The 19,912-nt window shown below is 44.0% G+C and overlaps 1 non-coding gene across 1 annotated transcript; it reads right to left on the bottom strand.

The window, feature by feature from the left end:
• Positions 1 to 16,050: 16,050 nt before the first annotated feature.
• On the bottom strand, positions 16,051 to 16,156 carry LOC145609850 (small nucleolar RNA R71). Its single transcript, XR_014106129.1, has one exon. It is a non-coding gene; the product is annotated as a small nucleolar RNA R71 (small nucleolar RNA).
• Between the last annotated feature and the right edge of the window lie 3,756 nt (positions 16,157 to 19,912).

The following is a 19,912-nucleotide window of genomic DNA, read 5'->3' as shown; positions in this document are numbered from 1 at the left end:
GGGGAAATATACTCGGGTATATTGCCGCCTGCGAATTTCGAGACATAGAGCCTAGTTTTTCGGCCTTTGCTCATATGCACTATTTGAGCAGGGCCCCAGGTGGTCATGGGGCTTGGTATACTCTAACAACCTTGCTCCAATATCAAATAACTTTGGACAAAGTGTCTAAATGGGCTGGATGGAGGGAAAGGTTTTATTTGATTTCCTCCCCATCCCTTACACAACCGGACTCTACGCCGGTACAATCAGGAGCCGGCACTCCTGGGCAGGAAATGTGCTCTCCCGGAGCTTTCTGCACGAGCCCGCCGGCAGATCATTGATCCTGGTTTCTTTGAAACCACCACGGCGCATATGGACGACGGGACGGAGATAATTGTCCCTAAGAATTGGATCCCCCATCCAGATTTTTTCAAGGATGAGAGGTTCCTATCCGCCTGTGGGCTTAGCACAATGTTTCCCCAGGGTAGATCCCTATACTTGAAAAACTTTGCCTTGCTTTCAATTATAATTTTTCTCTTATGTTTTTCTGTGACTGATATTCCGTCTGACTTTGCAGCCGAAGCTAAAAGGATGGTGGACCCGGCAAAAACTCCGGCTAAGCCTGCTGCCCAACTGCGCAAGGAGAAGCTGATGGCCAAGAAAGCGTCCTTGGAGGCCAAGGATGCAAAGATAGGCAGGGTGAGACTGCCTGCCCCAATGCTTATTTTAACGAATTTGCTTAAGTATTTTGCCGGCTACTAACATTTTATTTTCCTTGCTGCAGGGCACCAACAAAGTTATTCCACGCTCCTTCACCAAGCATGTAAAAAGGACTGGTGAGGAGCTCAAGACTCCGGCTGCCAAGGTCAGGCGGACCCCTTCCCAGACAACCTCCACTGCCAAACCAGATCGTCCTATGACAGGTAGCAAGTCTCCCTCCAAAGTACAAGCTTTGAGCGAAAGCTCAAAGAAGACGGAGGAGAAAATCCCGGATGCCTCAGAGGAGGCATCGAAGAGTGGCGTGCCACTCAATGCTGCAGCCGGCACTGCAGCGGCTGGGGAGAGTTCCACTCCACAACCCAAAACTCAAGGTAAGGCTATCATTGAAATCCCTTACCCACTTGACTTTCTGAGGGTCAAGACTAAGGTTGACCCATCCGGTGGCTCAGTGAGCAGCTGGGGACGGATGAATGCTGCCTATGCCGCTTCCCTCTCACCAAGTACTTCTTTTGGTGCAGATGCTACCTCTGGGGCACCTGACTTTCCGGGCTTTGCCAAACGGATGGTGAGGACCCTCACCCGGACAGAGAAAACCTCAATACCTGATTTACAGGTAGTGGACTTTGACCGGATAATGGGCAGCCTGGCGGAGGTAAACTGTCTTAACTCTTAGGCTTAAATTTCCGTTTCATTATGCTAAGTGCTAACTTTCCCGGCTGGCTTACTCAGGTAATGCTGAGAGTAGACGGGCTCCGAGTGCCCTTTAGGCGGAAGCAAGAAGAGGTAAATGACGCCAAAAGAAGGGCAATTGAAAATCTCAACTCTGCTGAACATGCATATTATATGTCTGAACTTTCAATTAAAGCAGTGGAGTTGAAACAGGAGGAGCTGATTCAGACCCTGACGGCTGCTAACGAGGCTGCGAACAACCGGGCCGACTCTAGTCCATTTAGACATTGAAGACTGCTGAATCTAGCCTCAAGGCGTTGGAAGGTGCTGATACTGAAAATACCCAACTCCGGGCTGATAACTCTCGGTTGGTGGTGGCGCTGGCCAACCAGAAGACTGAGCTCCAGGATGAGCTTGCCAAGGAGATTGCCAAGGAGCAGGCCCGTCTGGTCCAGGAGAATGAGAAAGACACTGAAGCCCGCCTGCGGCTAGCCTGGAAACTCCTGAACCCAGAAGTGGACTTCGAATATTACAAGCTGAGGTACGATTATGCCACGGCTGTGTATGATGCTGAAATTCTGGGAGAGGAAGCACCGCCTCGCTTCAAGGTTTGGGCTGATTTGCAAGGATATGATGTCTCCGACGAGGAGGAGGAGCAGGCGGGGGAGCAGGCAGAAGGTCAAAACGAAGAGAACCAGCCTGAAGAGGCTGTGAATGCTGAAGCAGACCTTCCCCCGGCGCAGGACCAGCCGGAACTCCAGCAGCCAACGCAGTAACCAGAACAGCAACCTCCCCAAGAGTAATTAAACTCTTGGATTCAGCGGCAGTATGCCAACCAATCATTTAATTTTCTTTTGAATTTCAGGCCTGCGTGCCGAGTAACTGATGTATCCTTTACCGACCATGGGGTCGAGTAACAATGGTTTCTCTTCCAGATGTATTTCCGGGTAACAATTATTTTGGCCTTGTGAGCCAATTCTATTTATGAAGTATACCGACTCAGTCGGTTTTTCTTATGCTTGCAATTTTTTCAGTTTTTACAATTTTTCACTTTTGCATATATACTCAATATATACTTGTGATTGTGAATTTGCCTATCTTATAAAAAGCATGCGGCAGGCGCATATCCGGCTGTCCTTGCCCCTAGACGGCTGTGTGGATGGTTTAATCCAAACAAAGAGAGGATTGATTGCCTTGGAAACTTCTCATACTTAAAAGAGTATGGGATGTTTGTAAGGCAATCAATCACAATAGTGATTGCCCCAAACCAAGTACACAGCCGGCCAAATAATCAGGCATGCAACCTCTGCCCCAGTCGGTGTCAAATCGTCTAGGTCTGCTTTATAGCCATTACGCAAAAAGGGGTTTGCCCCAGAAGTACGCAACTTGAGGAAAATATCTCTAAGTAAAAGGCTTTTGATGTTTCTCTGGCTGATACTTGTAGAAAGCCGGAAAATTTTCAACCAAAAATTACTTAGGAGAAATAATATGAATATACAGCTATGAGTTGACTACTTTAGCCACTCAATTGTTGCCGCCTGCATGGGCTTATAGAACAAGCATGGGGGCTGTTCTCTGCGACGATTGCACCCGGAGGGGTGTCGCCGGACGCCAATAGCCACATTGGAATAGACGAATTTTGAGAAAATAGACAACCATCAGGCCCTTGGCCTCAAGTCTAGCTGTTAGACCGGCTGATAGCTGCTAAACGGTTTTGTGCTTAGCTTTAGGATCCGGCTGTCAGCCTCTTGTCACTATGGACTTTTTGATTTCATATACTAAGTGTCAAACTTAGTTTTTATCTGGCCATTGGCCTCAAGTTATGCACACGTTAAAATTATTACTGTACTTTTTCAACATTAGTATGGATAAACCCATACGGAAATAAAAAGACAATAAATGAAATAAAAGCATTTCTCGTTAATACTCTTGTTACAAAAAACTTACAATACTCAGAAGTAGAACTTTTTTAAGTTGTCTACATTCCAAGTTCTAGGCAGGCGTCTACCGTCTGGGGTTTCCAGGCGGTATGTGCCATCCCTAACTTCTTCATAGATCCGGTAAGGGCCTTCCCAATTAGGAGTTAGCTTTCCAAGCTCATTGGCCCTTCCGGTTGCCTCCATTTTCCGTAACACAAAATCGTCCACTTTCAAAGGGCGTTTGTGCACTCTTTTGTTGTAGGCTCGCGTCATTCTCAGACAGTATATCTCATGTCGCAGGGCAGCATTGCCCCTGCGTTCCGGGAGGGAGTCCAATGCCAGCCGCATGGCCTCCCAATTTGCCTCTTCATCATAGAGAATCACTCTGAGCGTAGGCTCATATTGTTCAATGGGTAAAACGGCTTCAGCCTCGTATACCATGAGAAACGGGGTTTCTCCGGTTGACCCCTTAGCAGTTGTCCGGATGGCCCATAACACATGAATTAACTCTTCAGCCCATAGGCCACCAACTCTTTCAATTTTCTTTTTGATTCCGTGTGAGATGAGTTTGTTGAATGCCTCTTGCTTGAGGACGACCGACTGAGGAAAAATAACTTGAGACGCCCTGATCTCCTAACCAAGTCTTGAGTTGAGGCGTTTCAAATTGAGGGCCATTATCAAACACCATAGACATAGGTACCCCAAACCGTGTGATAATATTCTTCCATATGAAGGAGATGACATCCTTTGTATTGATATTCTTAACTGCCTCCGTCTCCACCCACTTGGTGAAGTAATCCACAGCCACCAAAATATAGCGCTTTCCGCCTGGAGTAGGCGTATATGGACCCAATATGTCCATGCCCCATTTAGCAAACGGGACTGGGCTGTGGATGGCCGTCAGATCAGTAGCCGGGCGATGTATTAGCTTGCCAAACCTCTGGCATTTATCACATTTCTTCACAAATTCCTTGGCATCTGCCTCAAGGGTAGGCAAAAAATAATGCCGCCTGGCTCTGAGGGCTAGGGACTTGCCGCCTATATGGGAGGCGCAAAATCCCGCATGCAGCTCTTCGAGTACTTCCTTCCCCTTTTGCGGGGTAACACATTTCAACAAGGGCTTGAGAAAACCAGCCTTGAAGAGTTCTCCGTTTCTCAACTCGAAATTTGCTGCTCTCTTTTTCATGACGACTGCTTCCTGAGGTGAATCAGGGAGCGTGCCGTCTGCAAGATACGCCTGGATGCCATCCATTCAAGTAGAACTTCGATCCAGAATTCCAATGGGCTCTTCATAAATACTTCGTTTTTCAAGAACTTCCCAAAGCACTGACCGAGGCGTATCATGGCAGGCGGATGATGCCAATTTTGATAGTTCATCCGCCGGGTGGTTATCTGATCGGGGCACTTGATTCAATCTGAATTCCTCAAGTGTCCCAGCCTCATCTTTGACAGCCTGAAGATATTTGATCATTGCCGGATGGGTCGCTTCATAAGTGCCCTCATACTGGCTAATAACCAACTGAGAATCAGAGTGGGCGTCAATCTTTGTTGCCCCTGCTGCCTTACACATGCGGATTCCGGCTAGCAGGGCTTCATACTCCGCCTCATTATTCGAGGCCTGAAATGTAGTGCATACTCATATCTATCTCCTTCTGGAGATTCACAAACTATGCCTGCACCACAGCCGTTCTTTGTAGAGCTCCCATCTACATACACCTTCCAAACCTGATCAACATTATCCGAGAGAACCGGACGAGTCATTTCAACAATGAAGTCGGCAAACGCCTGACCTTTGACTGCTTTCCTTGGTTCGTAGGAGATTTCAAGACTTTGCATTTCAATAGCCCATTTCAGCATTCTGCCGGATGACTCCAGAGTAGACATTGGCCGCTTGAGGGGCTGGTCGGTGTAGATTACCACCGGATGTGCCAGAAAGTATGGCTTCATCTTTTTGAAGGCCATATATAGAGCAAGACCGAATTTTTCCACCATGGGGTACCGGAGTTCAGCATTTTTTAACACATGACTAACGAAATATACCGGGAGCTGTGTACCGTCTCGTTCAGCAAGGAGAACGGCACTGAGAGCATGGTCTGAGACGGCTAGGTACATGTACAACTTCTCTCTTGGCAAAGGACTAACAAGCCTTGGCAAAGAGTGCAAGTGTTCTTTCAACTTCTGAAATGCCGCCTCAGCATCATCCCCCCATTCAAACCTAGTCTTCTTCCTGATTGCTTGGAAGAAGTAAAGGCATTTGTCACCTGACCGGCTGAGGAACCTCCCCAAGGCGGCCAGGCAACCGGTGAGTCTCTGAACTTCCTTGACAGTGTGGGGTGACTTCATGTCAATTACCGCCTGTATCTTCTCAGGGTTAGCCTCTATCCCCCTTTAATCAATCAGGAATCCGAGAAACTTCCCAGACTCAACACCAAAGACGCATTTCTTAGGATTTAACATAACCTTATGCCGCCTGAGTGTGGTGAAGGTATCTCTGAGATCAGCAAGATGATCCGCCTGCTGCATGGATTAGACTATCATGTCATAAATATATGCCTCTACATTCCTCCCAATTTGATTAATGAAGACTGTATTAATCATCCGTTGGAACGTAGCCGGCGCATTCTTCAAGCCAAACGGCATCACAGTATAGCAGAATAACCCCTAATCAGTGACGAAGGCCGTCTTTTCTTGATCTTTTTTCCACAAAGGTATCTGATGGAAGCCAGAATAGGGATCCATAAAACTCATCAAGGCATGACCGGCTGTTGAATCGACCAAACTGTCAATTTTTGGAAGTGGATAACTATCCTTTGGGCATGCCTTGTTGAGATCTGTGTAATCTACACACATCCGCCAGGTACCATTCGGCTTCTTTACTAGCACAACGTTTGCCACCCAGTCGGGGAAATTACAAGGCCGAATGAACCTGGCATCCAACACCTTTTTTACTTCGGCAGCTGCCGCCTGACTTCTTTCCTCACCGTGGTTTCTCTTCTTTTGCCGGATGGGCTTCATTTTTGGATCCATGGCGAGTTTGTGGACAGCAAGATCCGGGCTGACGCCCGGCATCTCTTCCACTTCAAAGGCAAACACATCTTTGAATTCTTTCAGAAGGAGGTGCAAGTCTGCACCTAGAACAGCATTAGCAACCGTCCCAACCTTAACAATTCGCTCTGGACGGCTGTCGTCCAGAACAAGATCAATACTCTCACCAGCCGGTTGGGGACGGAGCTCCTCTAACCGTTCACCGGTCAGTGATTGCTATTTCTTTTCTTTCTTCACCACCACCAGCTCTACAGCTTTTCTCTTTTTTCCGGCTGCTGGTGGAGGTGAGGGAGCATCCTTGACATTGTCAAGGTCTATTGGTTCCTTCCCTTGGCCGTCTGCGGCCACAATATCCTTGACGGCTGAGAGGTAACACTCCCTGGCCGTCTTCTGATCCCCGTTTAGGGAACCAACAGAATCATCACCCCTCTCATACTTGATGAGCATGAGAGAAGGGATGATTACAGCCTTGGCTTCGTTGAGGGTTGGCCTCCCAAGAATGATGTTGTAGGCGGGTAACTCTTCAACGACCAAGAATCTGACGACTATATGTCGTCCTTATCCCTTCTCACCCAGCCGGATGGGTAAGTCAATTCTGCCGGCTGGATAGACCATCCCAACTAACTGGTTGGCGACTTTGCATTCAATGACAACCGGATCGTCATGCGGGCGGCGAACGCTGGCCCTGTCCTTCTCAGTAATGAGGACATCCGAAAAAGTGGAGCTGGCAGACGCCTGCTCCTCATCATCCTTATCCATCTTTCGAAGATGGCTTTTGGTGCCCCGGATGGTAGGGCCACCACAAGAGAATCCGCCTGCTATGGTGTAGACCGGCTCCCTGTCGGTTTCCGAACTACTTGCAGGCTGGGAGGCAGCCTTAGAGGACTAACCCTTGTTCTTCCTTTTTGCCCCGGCTGGGGACTTAGAAATATACGACTTCAGATGTCCTTTGTCAGCCAGACGGTCCAACGTCCGCTGTAAACTGAAGCAGTCGTTTGTGTCATGGCCAACCTCCTCATGGAATTGACTATATTTGTTCTTGTTCCGGGATTGGACGGAACTCTTCATTGGATTCGACTTCTCAATGGACAAACGGTCCTTTACCTCCATGAGGATGGAGTTACAATCCTTGTTAAACTCGTACCGGAGAACGTACGGTTTAAACTCTTTTTTCTTTTTCTGGGACGGCTGCTGAGAATCACTGACCGTCCAGACTTCTTTTCTTTTCTTGCTGTTGATGTGTGTCATAAATGGCACACATTTGACGAGCATTTAGGTCATTTCTATTCTCTTTTCATAGCTTTCATGCTTAATAAGTGCTTAGTTTTATGCTTTGTTGCTTAGTTTTACCTTTCTTCTCTTATTTGTAGCTTTTGTGCTTTTCGTTGGTTTTCTAGTCTTTTCTTCTTTATTTGCTCTATTTTCGTGGTTGTAGGTATTGGACGAGGTTCGGGTCTTGATTTTGGTGATCCACTATGGTGGAAGAAGCTTTAGGATCAAGTTCATGGAGTTTGGGAAGCTCAAGATGCAAAGAAGTGGAAGTTCTAAGTCTTGGCTCTTCTCTTGTGCTCCCTTCAAAGGAAGTGTGTGCCCTCAATATTAAGCCTTAGCTACTGCCTACCTTATCCTTCTTCACCATCATAAATCATGTGTGCACCCCTTGAGCTTGAAGAGTTGAAGATTCGAAGAAACCCAGCTGAGTGCGGCCGCACGCGCAGAATGTGCGGGCGCACACGAGGGATGTGCGGCCGCACACCATGGTTGTGCGAGCGCACATCATGGTTGTGCGGGCGCACATCCCCTGTTGTGTGGCCGCACCAACGTGGGTCTTTTCCGATCGAATTTTGGCGATTTTCTCTCTCTTCTTATACCTATTTGAACCCAATTTTTTTAAGAAGTTTTAATAAGAGAATTAGATCATATTCTTAGCTTAGTTGAGAGCTTCTCTCTCTAGATTTAGGGGTTAGTTTTAGGAGTAAATTTTAGAGAGAGAAAGTGATGAATTTCAATGGTGATTGAGAGATTGAAGATCCAATGGTGAAAATTGTATTGGAGATCTACTCTATTATCAATGAGCATTTCTAAACTCTATCTCATTTATTGTTTTGTTTAGTATTCTTGTTTAGATTGTTGATTTTGATTGAGTTTTGATGATTTGATGATTGATGTTTGATTAGAGTATTTGTTCTTCTTTAATTGTTGATTCTTTGATTGTAGATTGTTGATTTCTTTAGTTGTTGGTTGAATTGATGATAATGTTTGAGTAGTTGTTTGGTTAGGGATTTGGTGAAGCTTATGATGTAATGAATTAATGTAAATTGGGGATAATTGATGGAGTTGATGATGTGAATAAACTTGGTTGATTGATCATGTGCATGTGTGTGATTAATTAGAGAGTAGCTAACTTTGATTATTGCACTAGATTGCATTGTAAGTTCACATTGATACGGACCATTGATTTGTGGCTTGCATTTACACGATTGAGGTGTCTTGTGATGTTTCCTAGCTAGAGTTTATCGTAGTTGACGCTAGTTAGACCTCTAGGAGAATAGCTTGACATGCTCTTTTGGTTGCATGATTGATTTTCCCTCACATTGCTTGACTTATTCGACTTTCCATTCCAATTTGCATTGTTCATTGCTATTATAAGTGAATCCTAATCCCTAGCTCTTATATTTGTTTGGTTTCCTTGCTTTAGTAGTTGTTAGAGTCACCTCTTATCTCTAGTCTTCGACCTAGCTTAGGCATATAATTGGAAGCACTTAAGCATTACCGTTCCTTTGGGTTCGACCCTTGACTTACCTCTATACTTGTATTTAGGTTTGTTGAGTGTTTATAAATTTTGTTTGGCTTAGGGAGAATTAGCCCAACGACCTAGTTTTTCCCACGTCAGTTGTCTTCTTTTTTCTTCGCCGGCTGAGCAGACCGGCTCTCTTTTTGCTTGTCAGACTTCTTGGAGTCTGACTGGCTACCAGGCGTACAGAGGTCGGTTGCTTGTATATAGCTTTCCGCCTTCCTCAGGGCCGCCTGTAGCGTAAAAGCCCCTTTTTTGACAAGGTCGAACTTAAAAGTCGACCCGTCTCTCAGACCCTTGAAAAAGTCTGTAAATGCTACCTCGTCAGACAGCCCCTGGATTTGAATTCTGACCAGGTTGAACCGCCTGACATATGAGCGTAGCCCTTCTCTCTCTCCTTGCTTAATGGTGCTCAAGTCTAAACTTGTCTTCTTAGCAGGGATGTTCATTGAGAAGTTGGTGGCGAATAAGAAGGCTAGCTTCTTGAAGCAGTCAATAGATCCGGCTGGCAAGTTGCCAAACCATTGCTGGGCAATGCCCTTCAATGTAGCCGGAAAGCAACGGCACCAGGTGGCATCATCCCAACCTTGTAAACACATTAGGTTGGTGTATGCCATCAGGTGATCTTCAGGGTTGATGGTGCCATCATAAGCACAAACCAAAATGTTTTTAACCTTGGCTGGCTGAGCCGCCTCGGTTATATTGGCTGCAAAGGCAAACGGCTGTTCGCCTAGCCTCATCAGCCTGAGCTGCCAGTCCAGTGGCTGGGCATTGGTATATGCCGCCTGACCTCCGAATGGGGGTGGCTTCATGAACTGGAGGCCATATTGCCCATACTGCGCCTGGGGTACGTATGGCATAGACCCTATCATCAGCTGAGGTTCGGTGTTGACGGATTTACTGCCTGTCCGACTCTCATGCAAGGACATAGAGTTCCTCCTTCGATCGATGACTTCTCGAGCATCAAAGGTGGAGGCTTTTTTGCCCTCCGGCTGGGGTCGCCGGGGCATTAGAATCTTAGACCAGTCAAGTTTTGCGGCTGCCTTCTCCTTTGGGTGAGGAGTTGGCTGCCTGTCCTTGACCGACTTCTTCTTCTTCCCATCATTGGGAGTCTTTTTAGCCGGCTGACTCTTGGAAGAGCCTGCCTTGTTGTTGATCATTTCTTTGATCTCACCCTTGAAGGAGTTCGTGAATTTCATGAGCTCGTTCCGGGTGATAGGAGCTTCTCCTCTGGTCTTCCAAGTTTTCCCGTCTGACCTCCTAGTGGGCCGGCTACTAGGGTCCGCCTGATCCAGATTTCGTTCCAGCTGATCTCTGGAACGGATGGATTTAGAGATGAGGGAACCATCCCTAGAGATGTAAGTCTCTATATCATTGTCTTCTTCTTCATCCTCCTCCTCAGTGAATACCTCTGGCTGAGGCTGAGGTGGAGGCTGGGGGATTTCAAATCCTACCGGCTGAATAACCGGTTGCAAGTCTTCCGGGATACCCGTCTGAGTACCCGGACGTAGAGAGGTAAAATTGAGAATTGGTACAGAATTTTGAACCATCTTGAGGTACTCTCCCCACAGACGGCGCCAAATGTTTTGGGTGTTTTTGTCCCTTGGGAGAGTTACAACTCGAAGACTGGTCCGGAAGGCTTCTGTACCTACAAAATCAACGAAGACACCGTTTGGGTGGTGCTCCGCCTCCAACGCTCAAGTTAGTAACTTGAAGGAGAGTAAAAAGTGCCGAATTTAAGGTGGGGATCTGCTTGAATTCCAAGCTAAGGTGTTCTCTGATGAGAGAAAAAATTGGGTGTAATAAATGTTTTGTGAATTTCTGAATGTCCCCCATTTTGGGGGAAGATCTCCCTATTTATAGGGTCTTTGGGAAAGGTGCCCTTTCCTAGGTCATCTGACCTAAGACAGATGGGCTGCGCCGCAATCAAGGTATTTGGGAAAGTGGGCCTCTGAAAGCCGCCATTTCAGAGAGTGTATCTGAGAAGGCCACGTGTCAACTGGGGATAGGTCAGAGGTGACCTGCCAGCCCTTTGACACGTGGCAGCCCCTCATTGGTCCACGAAGCTAGGGTAAAAAATCCCCTAATCAGGCCCCATGACCTCAAAATTCCTCAAAAAGCGTGGATTATATAGCGTTCAATTTTGGTATATTTTGACCTTTTTTGCCCGAGAAAATAAAAATTGCTGAGTTGTTTACCATGGTTCCTAATACCCTCCGGGAGTCCAATTAAGTGGGTGGAACCATCCAATATGCCTTTAAACAGTCAATTTACTCGTTCCAAACTTGACCGATATCGTGACCTCAATCCTACCACGGACATTTATGGCAACATATAACGGTCATATATGGTTCCAAACGTCATTATATGACCCTAAGATGAATCCCCTAGGGTCTCAAGACTTTTCGCCACCAGGCCCTATAACCTCAAAATTCCTCAAAAAGCGTGGATTATAGCCTTCAATTTTGGAATTTTTGACCTTTTTTCGCCCGGAAATAAAAATTTCCGATTGTTTACCATGGTTCCGAATACCCTCTGGGAGTCCAATTGAGTGGGTGGAACCATCCAATATGCCTTTAAACAGTCAATTTACCCGTTCCAAACTTGCACCGATATCGTGACCTCAAGCCTACCACGGACATTTATGGCAACATATAAGGGTCATATATGGTTCCAAACGTCATTATATGACCTTAAGATGTATCCCCTTGGGTCTCAAGACTTTTCGCCACCGGGCCCCATAACCTCAAAATTCCTCAAAAAGCGTGGATTAGCCTTCAATTTTGGAATTTTTTGACGTTTTTTCACCCGGAAATAAAAATTTTCGAGTTGTTTACCATGGTTCCAAATAACCTCCGGGAGTCCAATTGAGTGGGTGGAACCATCCAATATGCCTTTAAACAGTCAATTTACCCGTTACAAACCGCCATTTCAGAGAGTGTATCTGAGAAGGCCACGTGTCAACTGGGGATAGGTCAGAGGTGACCTGCCAGCCCTTTGACACGTGGCAGCCCCTCATTGGTCCACGAAGCTAGGGTAAAAAATCCCCTAATCAGGCCCCATGACCTCAAAATTCCTCAAAAAGCGTGGATTATATAGCGTTCAATTTTGGTATATTTTGACCTTTTTTGCCCGAGAAAATAAAAATTGCTGAGTTGTTTACCATGGTTCCTAATACCCTCCGGGAGTCCAATTAAGTGGGTGGAACCATCCAATATGCCTTTAAACAGTCAATTTACTCGTTCCAAACTTGACCGATATCTTGACCTCAAGCCTACCACAGACATTTATGGCAACATATAAGGGTCATATATGGTTCCAAACGTCATTATATGACCCTAAGATGTATCCCCTAGGGTCTCAACAATTTTTCGCCACCGGGCCCCGTAACCTCAAAATTTCTCAAAAAGCGTGGATTATAGCCTTCAATTTTGGAATTTTTTGACGTATTTTCGGTCGGAAATAAAAATTTTCGAGTTGTTACCATGGTTCCAAATAACCTCCGGGAGTCCAATTGAGTGGGTGGAACCATCCAATATGCCTTTAAACAGTCAATTTACCCGTTCCAAACTTGCACCGATATCGTGACCTCAAGCCTACCACGGACATTTATGGCAACATATAAGGGTCATATATGGTTCCAAACGTCATTATATGACCCTAAGATGTATCCCCTAGGGTCTCAAGACTTTTCGCCACCGGGCCCCGTAACCTCAAAATTCCTCAAAAAGCGTGGATTGTAGCCTTCAATTTTGGAATTTTTTGACGTTTTTTCGCCCGGAAATAAAAATTTTCGAGTTGTTTACCATGGTTCTAAATAACCTCCAGGAGTCCAATTGAGTGGGTGGAACCATCCAATATGCCTTTAAACAGTCAATTTACCCGTTCCAAACTTGCACCGATATCGTGACCTCAAGCCCACCACGGACATTTATGGCAACATATTAGGGTCATATATGGTTTCAAACGTCATTATATGACCCTAAGATGTATCCCCTAGAGTCTCAAGACTTTTCGCCACCAGGCCCGTAACCTCAAAATTCCTCATAAACCGTGGATTATAGCCTTCAATTTTGGAATTTTTTGACCTTTTTTCGGCCAAAAATAAAAATTGCCGAGATGTTTACCATGGTTCCTAATACCCTCTGGGAGTCCAATTAAAAGGGTGGAACCATCCAATATGCCTTTGAACAGTCAATTTACCCGTTCCATACTTGCGTTGATATCTTGACCTCAAGCCTACCACGGACATTTATTGCAACATATAAGGGTCATATATGGTTCCAAACGTCATTATATGACCCTAAGATGTATCCCCTAGGGTCTCAAGACTTTTCGCCACCAGGCCCCGTAACCTCAAAATTCCTCAAAAAGCGTGGATTATAAAGCCTTCAATTTTGGAATTTTTTGACCTCTTTTCGCCCTGAAATAAAAATCGCCGAAATGTTTACCACGGTTCCGAATACCCACCGGGAGTCTAATTGACTGGGTGGAACCCTCCAATATGCCTTTAAACAGTCAATTTACCTGTTCAACACTTGTACCGATATCGTGACCTCAAGCCTACCACGGACATTTATGGCAACATATAAGGGTCATATATGGTTCCAAACGTCATTATATGACCCTAAAATGTATCCCATTGATGAGTGACATTTATGGCACTCATTTGGTTCCTTTTTGGATGATTTCTATTTCATTTTATCTCTCTTTTCTTTAGTTTTCCTTAGTTTTATTCTTTTTTTCTTCATTTTATGCTTTTTCTAGTTTACTTGTTATTTTTCTCTTTTACTTGCTTTTTATACTTTGTTTGTAGGTGGTAATTTATTGTCCAAGAATTCCCGAGCTTCCTCTTATGAGCTTTTATTGTTTTCATGCCTAGAGATGGTGCAAGAAGCTTCAAGTCAAGGGTGGATCCAAGAGGCAAGCTTCAAGGCTTTGTATATGCCTTCTTTATGGCTTATACTTTTCAAGAAATTCAAGAAAGTTTCTGCCTACTTTGTCCTCCATCATCATCATCTAGGACGTATGCACCGCTTGAGCTAGGATGAAGAGAAAAAGGGGGAAATACCCAGGGTTGTGCGGGCGCACTAGAGGAGTGTGCGGCCGCACATCTGTCGTGTGCGGCCGCACATCTGTCGTGTGCGGCCGCACACCCGGTGCGTGCGGGCGCACACCTGGTGCGTGCGGGCGCACCAGTCTGGGTGTGTCCCGTGCGCACCATTCTGTCTCCTCCGAGCGCCCGCACCTACGAGGGTCTATTTTTGGGCGTCAATACCGACCTCCTCTTTGTATATATAGTTATTTCTACCTATTTTTAGTAAGAAGTTTTTTTAGATTGAATTTGATAGTTAGTTTTGAGAGAAATTTAGAGAGAGAAACTCAAGAATTTTAGAGAGAGAAACTCATGATTTTTGGTGATTGCTCAAGAATTCCTCATTGTATTTGATCTTTGGATCAAAGTTTTGTAAGGATCTTCTTCTTAATTTCAATACAAGTTTGATTCTAGTTGATTTCATTTGTTTTCCATGTTATTGATGATTGATTGTAGTTTGATTGAATTTTGATGATTGATTGTTGGTTTAATCTTTGATTTCAATTATGTTGATGATGAAATTGATGATTGTTGTAGTTTTGATCTTGATTCCTATGGCTAGTGAGTAGTTTCCTAGCTAGGGAAATGGTGAAGCATGTTTGAATAATGGATTAGAGTAATTTGGGGATAATTGATGGAGTTGATATGATTAAATTTGGTTGATAATTCATGTGCATTTGTGTGATTAATTGAGGTTTGGACATCTTTGATTATTGCACTAGATTGCATTGTGAGCTTGCAACGATACGGACCATTGATTAGTAACTTGCAATTTCACGATTGAGGTGCTCTGTGACGTTCCCTAGGTAGTGTTTAGCGTAGTTGACGCTAGTTAGACCTCTAGGTGAACCATCTTAATATGCTCTTTTGGATACATGATGATCTTCCTTCATATCACTTGACTTAGTCGGTTAGACCTCCCAAATTACCATTTTCATTATAATTAATTGTGGATCCATTGCCCTAGTGTCTTTAGATTGATTTCATATAAGTTCTTGCATCATTTAGCTCTGGCTCTAGTTTCCTTCATAAACCCCTTTTATTTGACTTTGAAATAGCTTGACTTAGGCATTGTGCATTCGACCTCCATTCCTTTGGGTTCGACCTCGACTTACCACTACACTAAATAGGGGTTTGTTAAGTTACAAATTTTGTTTGATTGGGTGGGGTGGTAGCCCAACGACCTACCGTTCTCCTTCCCATCAAAATGGCGCCGTTGCCGGGGAATGGTGCTTTGAGTGCATGTTTTTGTTGAGTCTATTTCATTTCATTTGCAAAATACAAAAAGATTTTACACTTTGAGTTTTGTATGCATAGGTCCCGAGATCGCTCATTTGTTCCCTTTGATCCGGAGATTGAAAGAACTCTCTCAAGGAGGAGAGTAGCAAACAAGACCTTGAATTATAGTTCCTCAAGCGAAGAAGAGATTGAACAAGAGAAAGTCATGGGAGAACAACCAAGAGTTGCCTTGAAAGAATTGGGAGTACCCGGTGCATATAGGTTCGAGAGCGGCATAGCTCCACCTACAACACCGGCAAACGACTTTGAAATTTGGCCGGCAATGATCACCCTAATTGAGAGGAGACAATATAGTGGGGCAAAGAATGAGAGCCCATTGAACCATCTTAAGGAGTTTGAAAAATATTGCAACACTATCAATGTCAATGGAGTTTCTCAAGAGTTTATCCGCCTTAAGTTTTTCCCTTTCTCTCTCGTAGGAAGATCTTTGGAATAGCTAGACAAAGAAGTGAAGCCCAATTCCTTGAAGACATGGGATGAAGTCACAAAAGCTTTCTTGTCCCGTTTCTACCCACCAAAGAAGACGGTGGAGGCTAGAGCTTTAATCCAAAGTTTTAAGTAATTGCCTAGAGAGAATCTCTATGAAGCATGGGAGAGGTACAAGGACTACCAAAGGGAATGTCCTCACCACGGGATTCCAACATACCAAGTGATCCAAATCTTCTATAGTGGTTTGAGCTTTCAAGGTAGATCGAGCCTAGATGCCGGAGCCGGAGGGCCAATCATGAACAAGACGGAAGAAGAGGTTGTGGATGTAATAGATGATGTGGTAAGGAATTACATGGATTGGCATGATGTAGAGAGGGAATCGGCAAGCACAAGTTGCTCAACCGATCAATCTTATGTCATCAACAAATTGTCCACAATGGTCTCGGAGTTAGGAAAGGAGGTGAATTCTCTCAAGAACAAGCTCGAGAGTCTTTCACAAGCTTCTAGTCTTCCCTCCCAATTTAAGGGGAGAGGTACATCTTCTTACTCTAACCCTCCTTTTGCTTCTTGTTGCATGATTAGAGAATGCTTGGTTTGTGATATGTGTGGAAAGAATGATCATGATGCTTCTAATTGCTCCAATGTTCCTTGTGATAGATATGATGGATATGAGAATGTGCATGTGAATTGTGATGATAATAATGATTTTGGACCTAGATTTAATGCTCAAAAGATTGTTGAAAATAGGAATTATCACAATAATGTGAGCTACGATAATTACAACCAAAAGAGTGGTAATGGTAACCGTGTGACCCAAGAATTTTGTGGTAACCATAACAACTTTAGTTGTAATGATCAAAGCTATGGCCAAGAATATGGGGATCATAACCAAGGTTATGGTAACCATAATTAAAATTCCGGCCAAAATTTTGGTAAGGGTAATTGGAGTAATCAAGGTAGGGGAAATTTTCAAAATGATGTTCAAAGAGATACCCCACCCAAAATTACTCCAAAGACTCAAAGTCAAGGTGATGATTTCTTTACTCAACAATCCCAATTGAATAGGCTAGAAAATTTCATGATGGATCAATCTAAGATGTTGAATGAATTCACATTGTCTTGTAACAAAATGTTTGAGGTCCTATTTACTCATGGAAAGATGCTTGAGAACCAAATTGTTCAACTAGCCAACCCTTTGAAAGATTGTGCTAGTCCATCTCCTTTACCCTCACAAGAAGTTGATTCTAGGGAACCGATGTGTGCTATGACCACTAGGAGTGGTAAGGTCCTTAAAGAGAGTGCTCCTAGGAAGAGTAAGGAGAGTGAAAAGGAGAATGATTCGAGTGAAGAGAATAAGAATGAAGAGCCTAGCAAGATGAGTGAGGATTCCAATGATAAGCCTAAGGAGAAAGAGCGGAAGCAAGATGAGGTTTACAAACCTAGACTTCCTTAACCCTAAAAGCACAATAGGCATAAATTGGATGAGCAATTTGGGAAATTAATCGACATGCTTAATCAACTTCATCTTACTCTTCCTTTTACCGATGTTGTAGAACAAATGCCAAACTATGCTAGGTTTCTTAAGGAAATTTTGAGCGGTAAGAGAGATTGCAATTTGGTGGAACCGGTGAACCTAGGGGAGTGCTTTAGTGCCTTTTTTCAAAACGACCTTGACGTGGGGAAAACTAGGTCGTTGGGCTAATTCTCCCTAAGCCAAACAAAATTTATAAACACTTAACAAACCTAAATACAAGTATAGAGGTAAGTCAAGGGTCGAACCCAAAGGAACGGTAATGCCTAAATGCTTCCAATTTTATGCCTAAGCTAGGTCGAAGACAAGAGATAAAAGGTGGCTCTAACAACTACTAAAACGAGGAAACCAACCTAATATAAGAGCTAGGGGTTAGGATCCGCAAATAATGGCAATGAACGATGCAAATTGGAATGGAAAGTCGACTAAGTCAAGCAATGTGAGGGAAAATATCATGCAACCAAAAGAGCATGCCAAGCTATTCTCCTAGAGGTCTAACTAGCGTCAACTACGATAAACTCTAACTAGGAAAAATCACAAGACACCTCAATCGTGTAAATGCAAGCCACAAATCAATGGTCCGTATCAATGTGAACTTACAATGCAATCTAGTGCAATAATCAAAGTTAGCTACTCTCTAATTAATCACACACATGCACATGATCAATCAACCGAGTTTAATCACATCATCAACTCCATCAATTATCCCCAATTTACATCATTTCAATACATCATAAGCTTCACCAAATCCCTAACCAAACAACTACTCAAACATTATCATCAATTCTACCAATACAAACATGAATATCCAAAATCAATCATCAATTCATCAAAAATCCAATCAAAACAACAATCAAAACAATGAATATTAAACAAAGCAATAAATGAGATAGAGTTTAGAAATGCTCATTGATGATAGAGTAAATCTCCAATACAATTGTCACATTTGAATCTTCAATCTCTCAATCACCATTGAAATTCCTCACTTTCTCTCTCTAAAATCTACTCCTAAAATTAACCCCTAAATCTAGAGAGAGAAGCTCTCAACTAAGCTAAGAATATGATCTAATTCTCTTATTAAAATTTCTTACAAAAATTGGGTTCAAATAGGTATAAGAAGAGAGAGAAAATCGCCAAAATTCGATCGGAAAAGACCCACGTTGGTGCGGCCACACAACAGGGGATGTGCGCCCGCACAACCATGATGTGCGCCCGCACAACCATGGTGTGCGGCCGCACATCCCTCGTGTGCGCCCGCACATTCTGCGCGTGCGGCCGCACTCAGCTGGGTTTCTTCGAATCTTCAACTCTTCAAGCTCAAGGGGTGCACACATGATTTATGATGGTGATGAAGGACAAGGTAGGCAGTAGCTAAGGCTTAATATTGAGGGCACACACTTCCTTTGAAGGAAGCACAAGAGAAGAGCCAAGACTTGGAACTTCCACTTCTTTGCATCTTGAGCTTCCCAAACTCCATGAACTTGATCCTAAAGCTTCTTCCACCATAGTGGATCACCAAAATCAAGACCCGAACCTCGTCCAATACCTACAACCACGAAAATAGAGCAAATAAAGAAGAAAAGACTAGAAAACCAACGAAAAGCACAAAAGCTACAAATAAGAGAAGAAAGGTAAAACTAAGCAACAAAGCATAAAACTAAGCACTTATTAAGCAAGAAAGCAATGAAAAGAGGACAAAAAGGACCTAAATGCTCATCAAATGTGTGCCATTTATGACACACATCAAATACCCCCAAGCTTACCTTTTGCTCGTCCTCGAGCAAAACAAAACCAAGGGAGTGAAAATGACGAGCTTATTAAAACAAACTAAACAAGAGACGAGATGAGAATATACACTAACTCACTGTCGTAGGAATCACGGTTGTTTTTAGCTACAACAAGCCCTTTAAACCCCAAAGTCGCCTATGAGGACGAGTGAGGTCTCGTAAGGGTATCCTAAGAGTTTGACCCATAACTCTCATAATAATACAATCAAGGCAAAGCATGAAAAAGAAAACAAAATACAAGAAAAGCAAACAAATGTTCATGAAAGGACTTTTGCAAATGTACAAGCACAAGTGGATGCAAATCTTTCTAAACAAGTAAGGGAGTGCACGTTCCAAGATACCCAAGGTTGATTGAAACATAAATATGCTAAGCATAGGAACTAGCTTTCACAATCCACTTTCATCCCAAACGATCTTACCGCGTTCTTCCTAATAGCTTCAAATCGACCTCAAGTGAGCATCCCAATGATTCCACGAAGGAACCGGAAAAAGAGAATTTTTAGGCTACTCGACATCTTGACTTTTGCATTCCCTCTCCCTATTCCTAAAACTCACATTCCTCTCCACCGATGAGTGACTCAACCATTTAGGTCAAAAGGTCTTTCCCCAAGGTTGTAACGTAAGGCAATAAGGGTGAAGGTAGGC

This window comes from Chenopodium album, chromosome 23 (genome assembly GCF_948465745.1).
Source record: "Chenopodium album chromosome 23, dcCheAlbu1.1, whole genome shotgun sequence".
NCBI classification, from domain to species: Eukaryota; Viridiplantae; Streptophyta; class Magnoliopsida; order Caryophyllales; family Amaranthaceae; genus Chenopodium; species Chenopodium album.
The sequence above is the reverse complement of the archived record's forward strand: the minus strand, read 5'-3'. Positions and strand labels throughout refer to the sequence as shown.